Raw genomic sequence first — 17631 nt, 5'->3', positions numbered from 1 at the left:
TTTGCTTGTCCCTCACTTTTTAAGACCCAACAAGGCATTAACTTTCATCATACGATTTCCGCTTTTCCTTCAATATCTAGATCTAAAAAAAGAGTGTTGACAGCTGTATACCTGTAAGAGAATGAGGCTGCTTCTAAACCGTTGATGAGTTTTATACAAGTCTAACCCAATGATGGTTTTAGCCAAAATAATGGGTATAGGATATGCTCCATACTCTACTTGATCAATGATGCTAGCAATCTTAATATCTCCACCTTTCTCAGGAGAAATCAACATAAATTGGACATAAAGGCAAAAGCCCCGCATCTGAGTCTAAGCAGGTGGTCCTTTTTCTTTCTTCTCACAACAAGAGATTAAAGAAGTAACGGTAATATGCTTACCAACATAGTAGAATAGTACTTCAGCTTGGGGCAAGTCAAATAGTTCTCCTAGTTTACTAGGAAAAGGATCATCAAGCCTTAGCAAAGCAATCAAATAAGAGGAATCCATAGGGCCTCTAAGGATGGTGTAGATCTCTTCATTTATGGGGCATAACTCTTTCCCATTGAATCTAAAGACATGGTCTCTTTGACACCAAAAGTTGACTACATAATGAAAAACCCATGATCAAGCTCGGTGTGTTGCATGGCTTTAAAGGACGAAAGATGAAATTTCTCAAGTTTGATCCAATCATCACCAGTTAGGATTTTGAAAAGGGTTTATAGGCTTTCGACACCTTTTCGAGACATGTTTTTCAACTTTTGAAGATGAAAATTATGTAGGAGGAAGTGTGAGGGTCCATGTGTATTTATAGGCCTCAAATTAGTGTTTTATTTGAACTCTAGAACTGTAGAGCTAAATGGGCTAATCATACAACCGATCATATGTGCGCACAGCCAATCAGCTGTTTGATGTCATCAGGCCGTTTTTCGACCTTTTGAGGGTTTTTCAGGCCCTAGTTTGGTGTAAGTCCAAAATGTGCAATATATAGCAAAAAAAGGAGGATTTAAACACCAAAAGTGGGAAATTTTATATATCAAAAGTCGAGTTTACAAAAGAAAAAAATAGTAAAAAGAAAAATACAAACAATGACAGAAAAATCAAAAGCTGGGGTTCTCTCCCAAGTCTCCCATCCCATCGTCTGAATCAATGTCCATCCCTTGAGTCCATAAGGTAGATAGCTAAAGCGTCAGAGTATCGATCCTGCGCTACTAAGCATTAATTCGATGATGTCGGCCGTCCACCTACCCTTGCAAGCTCTCATGGTCTCTCTATGGAAAACCTAAAAGGAGATTAGTTAATATGTTTTATACATGCATAAATGTTATATTTCATAAAACATTTTTTGCTCTTACCCGCCAGTCTTCGCTGAGGATGAAGAGTTGCCTCCTCGCAGCGCTAACCAATTGGTGTACATGCTCAACTTGGTCTCTCTAAACCTGTGCGATTACTATTATGTGTTACTAACCTTTTAGAAAGAAAAGACGTGAAAAATACAAAGGAGAATGTTACTCACGTGTGTACAGGCACTTGGAGTAAATTTCGGCAGGAGGCAGTGCTCTATGGCAAGCCAGTGCTATATTGCACCATGAGGACTCTAGTATGAAACCATCAGATTAGGGAGGAATAGGACGCTCCCTGGAATCATGTCTGATGTGGCTATAGGAGGTGCTTCGGAGGCAGCACCAACAAAAGAACTTAAGATATATGAGGGTCTAGAGCATCGAGGAGATTGCCCCTTGGTCAGCTTAGGAGCTATAAGGGCACGAGGGATGAACTACAAACAAAATGGTTGGATAAATAAGCAGAATAAAGAAAAATAAAAGATTCAAAGTAAGTCAGAAGAAGTACATGAACCATGGTGTCATCATCGAACAACACAACCCCTAGCAGTTGAGTAATGAAGAAGGTATAGTCTGTCCTCCAGGATTGTAGTGAGATCCTCAAGCTCATCATATCCCGCTAGGCATGTCACTAGCTCCTCCCTAGTAAGGTCTGCTGTCCAGAACATAGAAAGGGACGAAGACAAGGGGACTTGGTGTTTGTTAAGACCTAGCTCCTATCTATAGATCCTCTCACCTGGCTAACATGATCCTCCTATGCTCGAGATCAGCTATAGAAAGCATGTAGGGATCCCAATGATAATGCTCCCCCAGCCAATCGCTTTGGATCTATAAATTGAAAAGGTAAGTAACTTTATACATAAATTTTAAATATGACTAATAAATCTTTATTTACCTTGTCCTAGGTTAGGGAGTTGATCCACATACAGTGCACATGAATTTGAGCCTACTCTAATGGGACACTCCTGCTCGAGCCCTAGTGACTTAAGCGAAGGAAGCCCCGTGATGTGCAGATGGGCTGTAAACCCACTAGAAGGCTGATCTCCAAGGCCCAGACTTGCAAAATAGAAATCAGTAGTCGTGATGCAAATAAAAGGGGAAGGGGCAAAAATAAAAGATAGAGTGGAACTTATGTGAATGGTGTGCCAGACGCCGTATGTCCTCTTACTCCTATAGATAGTAATATCCATTTGGCGGTACAAATAAGCAAGAGCAGATAACCCCTAATTGTAGGAGAAGACCTCGTCTAGATCCCGCAAAGGGACCAGATAGTGAAAGTTTAGTGAATTTTCTGAGTCATTGAACAAGGTAGTCTTAAAAAGATACACCAGGAATGTCCGGGCCATCTGATTCACCTCTCAAGCATTTTCAGGAATGAAGCCTCTATAATGGAGAGGAATGCTCTAGTATGCAATGCAGTGGGTGTTCTTGCATGCCAGTAAGAACCCAAGCAAGTCCATGATATAACACTCTCGGACATCAAAGCACTGATCGTGAATGGTATCATCAAAAGGTACAAGTGTATTGGTAAAATTGATCCTCGTAATAATAGTAAATGAAAATGGCAAAAGAGTCAGCTCACCAATTGGGATGTGAAAGGTATGGGTAGTATCCATCCACCTCTCAAGCAGCGGGTATACGAATGTATGATCCGTCCTTCTAGTAACGGACGGAAGTGTAGCCACAAGTCGATTAAAGTTGGTGTCGCCGATCCTAGCTTGGACAAAGCACAAGAGCTCGTCAAACCACTTACGGCCCCCATAATAGTTTCCGATGAACTGGATCAATACAATATCACTCTGGAACAATGCAAACACAGGTATTAAAACACAATGCACATAAAAAAAGGACTCCAAACAAGTAAGTATTGGATTAATCTAATTTCTTTTACTATAAGATACCCTAAAACCTCATTTTCTGCCTATGCACAGTTGATTCGGACTGTTCAGAGTTGATCGGCTCAACACAGAGCTGAATCGGTGCTGCAAAGAGAGAATCGGCTCTACATATAGCTAATCGGCTTTGTAGGTTAAGGCACTTAGTTTTCTTCAATTTTTATATAATTTCTCATGCGTTTTGAGTAAATAACGCGTGTATCTAGTATATAAGTGACAGGAGACAAAGTTTAAATTTGAAAAGAATACCTCTCTAGCGGCCGAAGATGCTCAATGAGTGTTCAATTTTGCCAAGAGAGGAATTTCCTCTTCTTTTACAAGCCCTAAGTCATTCTAGCGAGAAATCAGTGGTGAGAACTCCCAGTTGGGTGCAATCGGAGTACGTTCGGGTAATCTAGAAGATGAGGCTACCATTTTGAAACTAGTTTCACGAAATTTGATCAAGAATTGGCTGAGAAATCAAGAAAAAGCAAAAGAGAATTTGAGAGAAAACAAAGGGAAAATGAGATAAAGTGATTTGTGAGTGGATGTGAGGATATATATATATATGCCTTAAAGAGGGCAAAAATGTCATTTAGGCCCCTAACCATTTGAAATTATATTTTAGTCCTTAAATGGAACGAGCACCAATGCAAGTTCCCAAATGGCACGTGGAAGGCTAATTTGCATCTTGAGGCAAAAGTTTTTAGGAAATTACAAGTTTGGTCACTGACCCATTAAAATCACATTTTAGTCCTTGAGGAGGGTCAAATACCAATGTAGCTTTCAAAGGACATCAATTGAATCAGATTGCACTCTAAGGCTGGAATTTCTAATAAAAAAATACCTAGAAATGGAAAATAACCAAATTGACTCAAAATGGTAAATCACCTCTTGAATGGAAAATAGCCAAAGAGTAGTTTCTGAAAAAGTAAGCGGGCATGGTCCCCAAAATGATGGGTGTGGTACTCATATCAAAGGGTGCGGCTCCCATATTAACAGGCATGCCTCTCATATGAACAGGCGTAGTTCCCAAGTCGACAGGCGTGGTTCCCAAACCGGCGAGCGTGGTTCCCAAACTCAAGCAAGCAAAGTCCTCAAAACTCAAGTGGGTGTGGTCTCCACATCAAATTAAATTTCTTTTCGAGCTTACAAGGCGTGACTTCTATAACTTATCAAGGTATCATTTTTACCGTCCTTGATATTATGATTTGTCTTAATTTATTTAAACGCATGCATGCTTATAAATTTTGACAAACCGGGGGCAGTTGTCATCGTCCATTTTTCGGATCTAGATATCGAGGGAATTACGGAAAACCCGATAATGAAAGTTATTGCCTTTCTCGAGTCTTGGAGATTGTGAAGGGGCGAATCTGAGAGAAGGATATGAATAATTGGACTTAAAATTACTTTTTTAGAATCAATTTGGATCCAATTGACAAAAAAAGTTTGAGGCATAAAACAGCAACTTTCACAAGTTCATGGACTAAATTGTCAAAATTTCATGAACTTTTGCTTCTTAAAGCCAATCGGCTTTGTGCACAGCCAAATCGCCTCTCCATAGAGCTGATCAGCTTAACAAAGACCTAAATTGACTCTATTCAGAATCGATTAGCTCTACACAGTACTGATTGGCTGTTTTCAAAATTTGACACCGTTTTGTGTATATTTTCGACCTAAAATGCTAGAAATTGGTAAAAATAAGTTTCTAGAAGGTATTTATGATAATTATTGAGATTTTTAAATATTTCTTAAAAATAAAAGATTAAATCCATTTTTATGTGATATTTATATGATAAAGTGGAGGGATAATTACAGTCTATTTTTTAAATAATTAAATAATTATTAGTATCTCTTAGGATTTTCTGACTCTACTGCTATAAATAGATGAATGCACCCTAGAGCTAGGGTTGACAGAGCTTAGCATAGAGTAACACTGATTAATTATTAGAGCAAGAATTCCTTAAGGTTTTCTACATCAACATATATGTAGAGTGTACCCTTGGCAAGCCACGAAAAAAGAGCTCCTAAATTAGGAAACCCATTGAAGAATGATAAGAACCTTTTTAAAATCCCAAAAAGCATAACTAGATTCCCATATACTCTTTGATTCAACAACTTCCTCATCTCTTGAGACTTGCAAAACGACAACCTAAGACGAGGCAAGCACAGAGCATACACTTGTTATAGAATATGCATAAGGGGAGATATTAACAAGCTTCTGATGTGCAGGATCCTCAGACGAGGCAAGCACAGAGCATACACTTGTTATAGAATATGCACAACAATGTAGAATGAAAATAACAAATTCTTATTGATAAATAAATATACAAACTTTGAAATGAAAGCTTTAAAATGAAAGCTTTAAACAAAGAAATATAACTTATAAGAGTAGTAGAATACAAGAGGAAGGGTTTTCTCTCTCTTTTTCTCATTAACACTCTCTTCTCACTATATTTCTTATAGTAGGACTTGAAGAATACAAGAGTTTCTTGTGATTTTTCAGTCTGCCTTCTTTGGTAGCTCCTCTATTTATAGAGGTCTTCAGCCTTGAGCCTCAATAATTCTTTCTTTGGATGCTTTCGATAATGGAGTGAGGGGCTCCATTTCTTTTCTGAAAAGAAGTAGGAATTGTCTGCCATGCTTCATTATTAAGGAATCTTCATCATTTTCTTTTTTCTTTGTTTCTTTTTTTTTTAAAAGTAACGGTGCAGAGTCTTTTGTCTTTTTTTCTCTTTTTGAAAAGACTTTATTATTATTATTATTATTGGGTATTTGGTCTATTGCAGAAAATTAACCTGGACTGCCATTTCTGGTTTTCAACCCAAGGGTTACAAGGATATCATTTGATGGGCTTAAATATCCAAAAATAGTCATCTTCATTCAAATCACCATCCAAATCAATTGCTGCTGAGCTGGTGCTGGAAGAGGAAGATGAAGCTTTAGATTTTCCTTTTGAAGAGGCAGTCTCTAACAACTGTTTGATTAATTGTAGGAAATCTTCTTATGTTTGAGCCGCCGCTAGCTTTAGAAGAATTAAAGACTTTTGTGCCAGGAAGGTAGTTTGTTCTTTGGGAGCTGGCAAGAAGCCATTTTTTGTAAGAAAACTTTGTACCACCTTTAGAGATAGTTTTTCTTGGTGGTTGAATTTATCCCACCATTTAACTTTGAACCTTCGGGCAAGGATGATTTCTCCATCTGCTACTTGGTTGAAATGGAAATACCACACACATACCCATGGGAGGAAGAAGTTTGAACAAAATAAAAGCAAGGGAGAAAAACGTCTTTCTATTTTGTTGGGTTTGTAGTGAGCTTTGAATAGATTAAACAAAGGGAGAACTTCTGGTATTATGGTTTCTGGAACGTTACCATAATAATTCCATCATTGTTTAAACCAATATGAGATTTTGGAAGTCTGGATTGTGCTTGTGTTGAAGTAGAAAAGCCAAGAATGGCTTTGTCCTTCATTTTGTAAGAGAAAGGTATTAAACCAAGCTTGCTGGTAATCCCAATAGTTAAAAGTTGTATTGAGGCTTGAGGGGTAGGTGTTTTGGAGGGAGGTTAGAAAAGATCTTGACGAGTGTAAATCCATTCCCCAATCAGAAGGGTGAAGGATTCTTTGGATAGTGCATGTGAAATAAGCTGGGTCTTTGTGGTCTTTATGCTTTTTGAAGTATTTGAATTTTGTAGAACCAATTACCTCTAGGATAGACTGGTAATAAGATTGGGGTTTTGTTTTATTCTAGGGTTTAAAGTACCATCCTGGAGGAAAAACTTTTGAAACTAATTTTGAGGGGCTTTCTGTACAAAATCCTTCCTTAATAGTTAAAATGCTTTGAAATTTTTGCTTTTCTATGTATTCATTGGTTTTCAAAAGTTTTGTTTGAGACAAAACTATTTCTTGTGAGTTAGGCTTTGAAATGCTTTGAGAGTTTTGAGATAGGTTTTGAGGAAAAATTACTATCTCAGGTTTTGAAACAGGGATAGAGAGTATACTTTTACCTTTGTTTGAAGAAGAGGATGACTTTGGAGAAATTTCTGGCTGAACTTTAGCCACAGGTTTTTTCTTTGAATATTCTTCGACTATCTTTAAAACTCGGGAGTTTACTGTGCAAGCCATTCTTGAATTTGGAATTGCTTTTCGGCTGGGTCTACTTTGCTTTTGTCTATTTCTTCTTGGATGATCTCAGTCCAGGTTCTGATAGGCTTTGAAGAGGAGGGAAAAATCTCCTTTTTTAGGCTTTGAACAGCTTTTATATTTGTTGTTGGCTTTTCTTCTTTATCTTTTGCTCTCATTTTTCTCGGCATTGTCACTCCTATTTTTGAAGGAACTCTCTAGTTAGAAATTCTCGCATTGAATTCGAATCTCCTCTTATGTATTCGATTTCAAAATCAAAAATGGAAAGAATGGCTTGCCATCTGGCAAAAATCTATTTTGAAGCTATATTTTTTACATCTTTTTACAACACTTCTTTTGCAGATTTATAATAAATTCTTAAAAGAAATTTTTGATTTAAAAGGTCACTTTGAAATTTTGAAATGCATAATACTATTGAAAGAATTTCCTTCTTGATAGTTGAATAATTCTTTCGAGTATCATTCCAGTGTGCAGAAGTAAACTAGACAATGCATTCTTTTTTGTTGTGAATTTGTTTGAGAATTCCACCACAACCTAAATCTGATGCATCAGTTTCAACAATTTTGAATGCAAATGGATCAGCTAGATGTAAACATGGAATTTCAGAAACTTATTTTTTAATGCTTTGAACAATCTTTGTATGCTCATCAGACCATGCAGGGGGATTTTTCTTTAATCTATCATGGAGGGGTTTAGCTAAATAGTTTAAATTTGGATAAAAATCCATAACATAATTTAAACTGCCAAGGAACCTTTGCAATTGAGTTTTTTCTAAAATTTTATCTGGAAATTTTGAAGTAAAAGCTAGAGATCTTTCAATTGGGGTAATAGTTCCCTGAGAGATGTAGTGTCCAAGAAATCTAATTTTCGTTTGGAATAAAGATACCTTGGATTTGGAAACAACCAGACCATTTTTCTTAAGAACATAGAAAAATGTCTCCAAATGTTCGAAATGTTACTCTAGAGAATTTGAAAAGATTAATACGTCATCGATGTATACAATGCAAAACTTTAAATAAGGATTAAAAATGTCATTCATAATTTTTTGAAATTCAGAAGGAGCATTTTTTAATCCAAAAGGCATCACATTCAATTTGTACTGGCCAAATGGAACTGTAAATGCAGTTTTGTACCGATCTTTAGGATGAATCAGGATTTGCCAAAATCCTGATTTCATATCAAACTTTGAAAAAATAAAAGCATAATGAAGCTTTTGAAGAAGATCTTTTTTGTTTGGAATAGGATATCTAATCCATTTTAGAGCTTTATTCAAAGGTTTGTAATTAATTACCAATCTAGGTGTTCCCCTTTCTATTTCACTATTTTTGTTGACATAGAAGGCTGCACACGACCAGGGGGATATGGATTTGGTAATTAAACCTTTTTGTTCTAAATCATTGATTTCTATTTGATAAGCATCATACTACACATGTTTTCATGCCCGATTGTTTACATTTTTATGCATGATTATCCCGTTTTATGCTAGAATCACCTGTCTTTTGTTTCCTTTATCGTTTCATGTCATTTTCGAAGGACACCATCAACAATCGAGGGAAATACATGTGAATATGGACCAAAATCCATCAAATTAGGCGAGGACTAGCACCCCGAGGGTTGAGCACGGCCTGGACTCCGGCCGTGCTGAATTACCAAGAAGCTATCCCCAATTGTGCCATTTCAGCACGGCTTCCGAAGCCACCACGGCCTCCAGCACGGCCTGTGGTGGCTCAGCACCGCTTAGGCACGGCTTGGAAGGAGTCGGCACAATAGACTCCACAGATTCAGCACTGCCTAGACTCCGGCCGTGCTGAATCATCACATCCTGGACTACGGCCATGCTGAATCAACTATATAGGCAATTTTGAGTTCTTTTGGAAAGGACACGAATTTTTGACTCAATTCCAAGACACACACTCAATCAATTGTTTTCTATACCTCAATTGTAGACATTGAGAGATCAAATTCATTAATTGAAGGAGGGATTTCACTTGTTCCAACATCGAATTAAAGATCAAGACAAACTTTGGGAGCATTCAAGAGGCAACTAGGGTTTGAGATTTCGAATTTGCTAAATTAGGGTTTCTCATTCAACTTGAAAGAGAAGGGTGTACATGCATTTAATTTTCTTTTCCTTATTTTGTTCCTTAATTGCTTTAACCATGAACATGAGTAGCTAGATCTTTTGAACCCATTGGGGTTCACCTTTGTTGATGGATTATGCTTAATTGTTAGATTTGTAATTGTCATTCTTTCAATCTTCTTGCTATTTAGTAATAAAGGTTTGATTCAGTTAATTTGAGACGTTGAATTAATTGTTTGTGGGTTGTTTCTTGACATTGAGAAATGCTTGTTACAACTGGACATTGAATAGTAAGAACTGGCAGTTAACACTTAGAGATAAGGTTGATTTACTCACCGGATTAAGAATTAATAACTCTTAATAGTTTTAAATCATGCTTAATGCTAATATATAGTAATCCGATAGGAAGAGATTCCATTAGGTTAGTGCAGGTTTAGGAACTCGGTAAGCTCGAGAGAGGAACCGGGTTCAATTCAGGATTTAGGCACAGTTAAGCAAGATTGGCAATCCATAAAATCCATCTTTAGAATTCTATCACTTAGGCCCCCTTTTGGGTTTGTTTCTCTCTTTGCAATTGTTTTATTTTTATTGTTCGTTGTCCTTCATTTACTTATTTGCACTCATAACCATTAGCTGGTAATGTTAGAACTTTCACACCATATTTCAGACTAGATAACATAGCAAACAGTAGTAACTTTAGGTTCACCGGATCTCCAGGGATACGACCTTGATACTCACTAATGCTAGGCTGCATTGATAGGTTCACTGCCTTAGGTGTAGGTTGCATAAATAGAGTATCAAGTTTTTGGCGCCGTTGTCGGGGAACAGTAACAGTGAACTAGAGTGAATTGTTTTTGTGTTAATTTAGTCATTATTTGTTTATTTATTTATTCTTTATTTTTTTATATTATTTTTGATTGATTGGTGGTTGTTTGGTTGTCGGTTTCAGGTAGTATATGACCAGGAGCTCTAACCCTGATCCCATAGTACCCTTATCTGACCCGGAGCGCTCTCTCAGATTATTGAGACAACGTTTGCAGGCAGTTGAGGAAGAGGACGGAGTTATGATTCGAGTTCAAGGCCGACGCGATGGAGAACCTCAACCCTAGGCCAATGAGGATCAGAGGACGATGTACGAGTTTGCTCGACCATCTTTGGATGGGACAAAAACTAGTATAGTCATACCTGCTGTAGCGGCCAACAATTTTGAAATAAAAACCAACGTGATCCAGATGATCCAGCAGAGCGTGCAGTTTGGAGGATTGCCCAGCGAGGATCCTAATGCACATATCTCTAATTTTTTAGAGATTTGTGACACATTCAAGATAAACAGAACAACTGATGACGCCATTCGACTGAGATTGTTTCCATTTTCCTTGAGGGACAGAGCTAAGAGATGGTTGCAATCTCTTCCACAGCAAACAATTACTACTTGAAGGGCATTGGCTGAAAAATTTTTATATAAGTATTTTCCTCCCGCTAAAACTACTAAACTTAGAAATGACATATCTTCTTTTGTGCAGTTTGATAATGAAAGCATGTACGATGCATGGGAGAGGTTTAAAGATCTTTTGAGATGCTGCCCACATCACGAATTGCCAGTGTGGATGCAGGTTCAGACCTTCTACAGCGGGTTGAACCTTGCAACAAGGCAGATGGTGGATGCGGTGGGGCACTAAGCGATGGAGACGCCCGAAAGGTGCTCGGGAACTGATAGAGGAAATGGCCATGAACAACTATCAGTAGCAATCCTCTAGGAGCCGATCAGGAAGATAGGGAGTGGTCAACCAAGTTGACTCTACAGTAGCCTTGGCAGCTCAGGTGGAGCTTCTAGCTAAGAAGATTGACCAACTCCATATGCCGGTTCATGCAGCGAACGTTGGCTGCGATTTTTGTGGTGGCCTGCATTACAGTGCGATCTGTACTGCGGGAGGTATGTTTGCTTCATCCTCTACTAGTTTTCCATCTAATTCTGCTATGTCTTCTGATGTTGAGCAAGTTGACTATATGGGGAATGTCCTAAGGCAGCAGAACGATCCTTACAGCAATATATACAACCCTGGGTGGCGTAATCATCCCAACTTCAGTTGAAGGAATAATAACGCTCAGGGTCCACCTGGTTTTTAGAGACTTCATCAGCAGTCGCAGCAAGATTCAGTTGGGCCTGCATAAGCTCTTCCTCTACCAGAAAAGAAGTCAAATTTAGAGGAGGTTATGATGAAGTTTATGACGTCTACGGAGATGAGATTCCAGCAAACTGATAGTGCACTTAGGAACCAGCAGGCCTCGATTCAGAACTTGGAGACCCAGATTGGCCAAATCTCTAAGATGTTGTCTGAGAGGCAGCAAGGAGCGCTCCCGAGCACCACTGAGTCTAACCCGAGGGAGCACATGAACGCCATCACTTTGTGTTCAGGTAAGTTAGTTTCAGCTCCTTCTCAGCCTATTTTTTATGACACCACTATTGATGTGCAGGTTGAGGCGAGCAGTAAGGATAGGGAACTTGAGGGACAAAAGGTGAAATCAATTCTAGTCAGGGAATATCAACCTAAGATTCCTTATCCTGCTAGAGCTAAACAAGCAGAGGCGAAAGAGCAGTTCAGTAAGTTTTTAGATATTTTTAGAAAACTGCATATTAACTTGCCTTTTATTGATGCATTAGAGTAGATGCCGAAGTATGCTAAGTTCTTAAAGGACATACTTAGCAGAAAAAGGAAGTTGGAGGAGGTCGCCTATGTTCAGCTTAACGAGGAGTGCTCAGTAGTGTTTCAGAGCAAGTTACCAGAGAAACGTCACGATCCAGGGAGTTTCACTATTCCCTGCACTTTAGGTAATTTGTGTCTTGATGATGCATTAGCTAATTTGGGGGCTAACATAAATGTCATGCCCACTAGTTTGTTCAATAAGCTAGGTTTGGGGGAGGCAAAATCCACTAGGATGTGCATTCAATTAGTCGACCAATTACATTAAGCTTCCTAGGGGAATTGTGGAAAATGTGCTAGTTAAGGTAGATAAGTTCATATTTCCTATGGACTTTGTGGTTTTGGATATGGACAATGAGCATGGTGTACCATTAATTTTGGGGAGACCTTTCCTTGCCACAGCTAGAGCTAAAATAGATGTATTTGAGGGGAAGTTAGAACTTAATGTAGGGGATGACTGTGTCACTTTTAGTTTACCCTCATTTGATAGTTCTTCCACCGACCATGTTCATGCCATTTGTAGTATTGATGGAATTGATCTTGCATGTAATACACAACCACAAGATGTACAAATGGATGATGCTATACATGTTTCTTCCCCTATTAGTATGTGTTATTCATCTGAAAAAAACAACTTGTATCAATATGAGACTTTGTGCTATGATAGACCCGAGAAGGGTAGTTGCAAGTTTATTTTTTGACAGGTCACTTAGCCGGAATTCGGAGTGGATGAATGGACATCCCAAATTGGTCCAGAGAGCGCCTCCTTGGTCATCTACCGCACACATCAGACCTTCTCATTGCGCTTATATGCCTCGAGCCCCAACTTACATTGAGCCTACCTTTTTAATTTGCCCGCGATGCAGGAATGCTGATGCAGAGTCCAGCTAGATGACTCAAACAAAAAGAAGCGCCTTCGGGAGGCATTCCCGAATCTATTTTTGCCTTCTGAATTTTTGGACATTTTTATTTTATTTTATTTTATGTAGTTATTTGTAATTAGATATTTCAGTCTGTTTTTAGTGAGTTTGATTTTGAGGACATGCTATCTTATTGAACCTTTTACTAGATGTTGCTTGGGATGTGTTTATTCTTGAGTTTTGCAGGAGTTAGCCTACTTGATGCTCGTACGTAATTTCGAGGACTAACATATTTTGAAGCGTTAAAGTACATATCAAGAGCAGTATCTAGTAGACTTTCTAGTTTTTATCTCTTTTTATTGTCTTCTTTTTCTCTTAGTTTTCCAATTTCTTTTATGGACTCCCATAATTAGTTTCATTTTACGTATTTTATTCCTTTTATTTTGGAGTGCCTACCTTGTTCACACTGAGGACAGTGTTTTTCACAAGTGTGGGGTAGGTACCAGGTACCAATTTTGTCTTTGCTGTTTTTATCTTGTTTTAATTTCCTTTATTGATTGAGTCCGTTCATTATTACTGTCCTTATCTTGAGTTTTGTTTTAATGGAGTAGTTAATGATTTTCTTTCTTTTGAATGGACCCTTATTGCTTGTATCGAATCTCTGTGGGAAGAAGGCAATGAACGAATCTCTTAGTTTCAATCAAGCCAGGTAAAACTGGTGTTTTTCCTTAATCCTTCATTTTACTTTATCTTAGATATAGAACACTGTTAATATTGCTGCTTATTATTGTGATTGACTGTTTAAACTTTGGTTTGAGAATTTATGCAATTTTAACCCACTCAAATAGTGAGATTTTGAGCCAATTTGTGCATCACTATTTTTATGCTCCCTTTTGCTTCATTAGTGAGCATTGTACAGAATCTCTATTTCTAGAACTTGCTTTACGATGTTTCTTGAGATTACATGAATTGTCGATAATCGTGAGATGATTTGGGCACTTAGGATTTACACAATTTGGCCAAAAGCCTAACCCTGTTTTTCCCTTAGTGAACCAATTTTGAGCCTTAGCCTTTCCTTTCGTGATAATAATAACAGTGACACTCATTTTATCACTTCTATTCATTTTACCATTCTTTCTACCATTATTGCTGGAAATTATGTAAGTTTATGTTGCATTTCATTTTGGATCAATCTGCATTCATATATTTCACTAAGTTGCTAGATTTTTCATAGATGCTCCTTTCAATTAAAAAAAAAAAATTGGATTTTCAGCCTTATTGTATGTGTCAATAACCAACAACCCCTACATAAGCTGTTGTAATATATATACATAGTATATAAATTGAAAAAAAAACAAAAAAAATAAAGAAAAAGAGTATTAATTTAGTTCAAGCATCATCTTATTTTTAGAGCAACTTAGTGTTCATTTTGGTACAGCACTTGATCCTTCGTTACTTTCTTGCATTACCTGCTTAATTTCCAGCAACTTGTAGCCTACTTTCCATATTTATCCATAGTCTACCTTAACCCCATTACAACCTGGCTCAAGACCCTTTGATCATGATTATTGATTATTTCGTAGTAGTGGAGATTGGATCTATAAGCAAGCCTATGGTAAGCATTTTTTCTGTATTTTTGCGTTGAGAGCTTGGCGATCTTCTTTCACCTATATACACTTGTGTGTTTTGAGTGACATCTTGTGAGGTGTGGTTCTCAATTTCTCAATTTAGATGGTTTATCATTTTAAATTTAGCAACTTTATTAAGTTTGTTCTCTTTCTTAAGGATTTAGTCATTTGAGGATTTTGGGGAAAATCATTACGGAGTTTTGAAATTTGTTTTGAGTTAACCTCCTGCAATGCATTTGATTGAGTTATTTGGTATCTGTTTGAGGAGTGAGTTGTTGATTGCTTGAGGACAAGCAAAAGTTTAAGTATGGGGTAATTTGATAAGCATCATACTACACATGTTTTCATGCCCGATTGTTTACATTTTTATGCATGATTATCCCGTTTTATGCTAGAATCACCTGTCTTTTGTTTCCTTTCTCGTTTCAGGTCATTTTCGAAGAACACCATCAACAATCGAGGGAAATACAAGTGAATATGGACCAAAATCCATCAAATTGGGCGAGGACTAGCACCCCGAGGGTTGAGCACGGCCTGGACTCCAGCCGTGCTGAATTGCCAAGAAGCTATCCCCAATTGTGCCATTTCAGCACGGCTTCCGAAGCCACCACGGCCTGTGGTGGCTCAGCACCAGCTTAGGCACGGCTTGGAAGGAGCTCCAGACGGCTTAGACTCCTACCGTCAATCATCACATCTTGGACTACGGCCATGCTGAATCAACTATATAGGCAATTTTGAGTTCTTTTGGAAAGGACACGAATTTTTGACTCAATTCCAAGACACACACTCAATCAATTGTTTTCTATACCTCAATTGTAGACATTGAGAGAACAAATTCATTAATTGAAGGAGGGATTTCACTTGTTCCAACATCGAATTGAAGATCAAGACAAACTTTGGGAGCATTCAAGAGGCAACTAGGGTTTGAGATTTTGAATTTGCTAAATTAGGGTTTCTCATTCAACTTGAAAGAGAAGGGTGTACATGCCTTTAATTTTCTTTTCCTTATTTTGTTCCTTAATTGCTTTAACCATGAACATGAGTAGCTAGATCTTTTGAACCCATTGGGGTTCACCTTTGTTGATGGATTATGCTTAATTGTTAGATTTGTAATTGTCATTCTTTCAATCTTCTTGCTATTTAGTAATAAAGGTTTGATTCAGTTAATTTGAGACGTTGAATTAATTGTTTGTGGGTTGTTTCTTGACATTGAGAAATGCTTGTTACAACTGGACATTGAATAGTAAGAACTGGCAGTTAACACTTAGAGATAAGGTTGATTTACTCACCGGATTAAGAATTAATAACTCTTAATAGTTTTAAATCATGCTTAATGCTAATATATAGTAATCCGATAGGAAGAGATTCCATTAGGTTAGTGCAGGTTTAGGAACTCGGTAAGCTCGAGAGAGGAACCGGGTTCAATTCAGGATTTAGGCACAGTTGAGCAAGATTGGCAATCCATAAAATCCATCTTTAGAATTCTATCACTTAGGCCCCCTTCTGGGTTTGTTTCTCTCTTTGCAATTATTTTATTTTTATTGTTCGTTGTCCTTCATTTACTTATTTGCACTCATAACCATTAGCTGGTAATGTTAGAACTTTCACACCATATTTCAGACTAGATAACATAGCAAACAGTAGTAACTTTAGGTTCACCGGATCTCCAGGGATACGACCTTGATACTCACTAGTGCTAGGCTGCATCGATAGGTTCACTGCCTTAGGTGTAGGTTGCATAAATAGAGTATCAAGTTTTTGGCGCCGTTGCCGGGGAACAGTAACAGTGGACTAGAGTGAATTGTTTTTGTGTTAATTTAGTCATTATTTGTTTATTTATTTATTCTTTATTTTTTTATATTATTTTTGATTGATTGGTGGTTGTTTCGTTGTCAGTTTCAGGTAGTATATGACCAGGAGCTCTAACCCTGATCCCATAGTACCCTTATCTGACCCGGAGCGCTCTCTCAAATTATTGAGATGACGTTTGCAGGCAGTTGAGGAAGAGGACGGAGTTACAGTTCAGGTTCAAGGAACTGACGCGATGGAGAACCTCAACCCCAGGCCAATGAGGATCAGAGGACGATGTACGAGTTTGCTCGACCATCTTTGGATGGGACAAAAACTAGTATAGTCATACCTGCTGTAGCGGCCAACAATTTTGAAATAAAAGCCAACGTGATCCAGATGATCCAGCAGAGCGTGCAGTTTGTAGGATTGCCCAGCGAGGATCCTAATGCACATATCTCTAATTTTTTAGAGATTTGTGACACATTCAAGATAAATAGAACAACCGATGACGCCATTCGGCTGAGATTGTTTCCATTTTCCTTGAGGGACAGAGCTAAGGGATGGTTGCAATCCCTTCCACAGCAAACAATTACTACTTGAAGGGCGTTGGCTGAAAAATTTTTATATAAGTATTTTCCTCCCGCTAAAACTGCTAAACTTAGAAATGACATATCTTCTTTTGTGCGGTTTGATGATGAAAGCATGTACGATGCATAGGAGAGGTTTAAAGATCTTTTGAGATGCTGCCCACATCACGAATTGCCAGTATGGATGCAGGTTCAAACCTTCTACAGCGAATTGCCACTGCCTGGACTCCGGCCGTGCTGAATCATCACAACCTGGACTCTAGCCATGCTGAATCAACTATATAGGCAATTTTGAGTTCTTTTGGAAAGGACACAAATTTTTGACTCAATTCCAAGACACACACTCAATCAATTGTTTCACATACCTCAATTGTAGACCTTGAGAGATCAAATTCATCAATTGAATGAGGGATTTCACTTGTTCCAACATCGAATTGAAGATCAAGACAAACTTTGGGAGCATTCAAAAGGCAACTAGGGTTTGAGATTTTGAATTTGCTAAATTAGGGTTTCTCATTCAACTTGAAAGAGAAGGGTGTACATGCCTTTAATTTTCTTTTCCTTATTTTGTTCCTTAATTGCTTTAACCATGAACATGAGTAGCTAGATCTTTTGAACCCATTGGGGTTCACCTTTGTTGATGGATTAT

At 37.9% G+C, this 17631-nt stretch overlaps 2 non-coding genes across 2 annotated transcripts; both read right to left on the bottom strand.

The window, feature by feature from the left end:
* Nucleotides 1-10904: 10904 nt before the first annotated feature.
* Nucleotides 10905-11011, bottom strand: LOC112534296. The gene has a single exon (XR_003078592.1). It is a non-coding gene; the product is annotated as a small nucleolar RNA R71 (small nucleolar RNA).
* A 6038-nt stretch (nucleotides 11012-17049) lies between these two features.
* Nucleotides 17050-17156, bottom strand: LOC112534280. Its single transcript, XR_003078576.1, has one exon. It is a non-coding gene; the product is annotated as a small nucleolar RNA R71 (small nucleolar RNA).
* Nucleotides 17157-17631: the final 475 nt, after the last annotated feature.

Source organism: Ricinus communis, chromosome 6 (genome assembly GCF_019578655.1).
Source record: "Ricinus communis isolate WT05 ecotype wild-type chromosome 6, ASM1957865v1, whole genome shotgun sequence".
NCBI classification, from domain to species: domain Eukaryota; kingdom Viridiplantae; phylum Streptophyta; class Magnoliopsida; order Malpighiales; family Euphorbiaceae; genus Ricinus; species Ricinus communis.
This window is presented reverse-complemented; position numbering and strand designations above follow the sequence as displayed.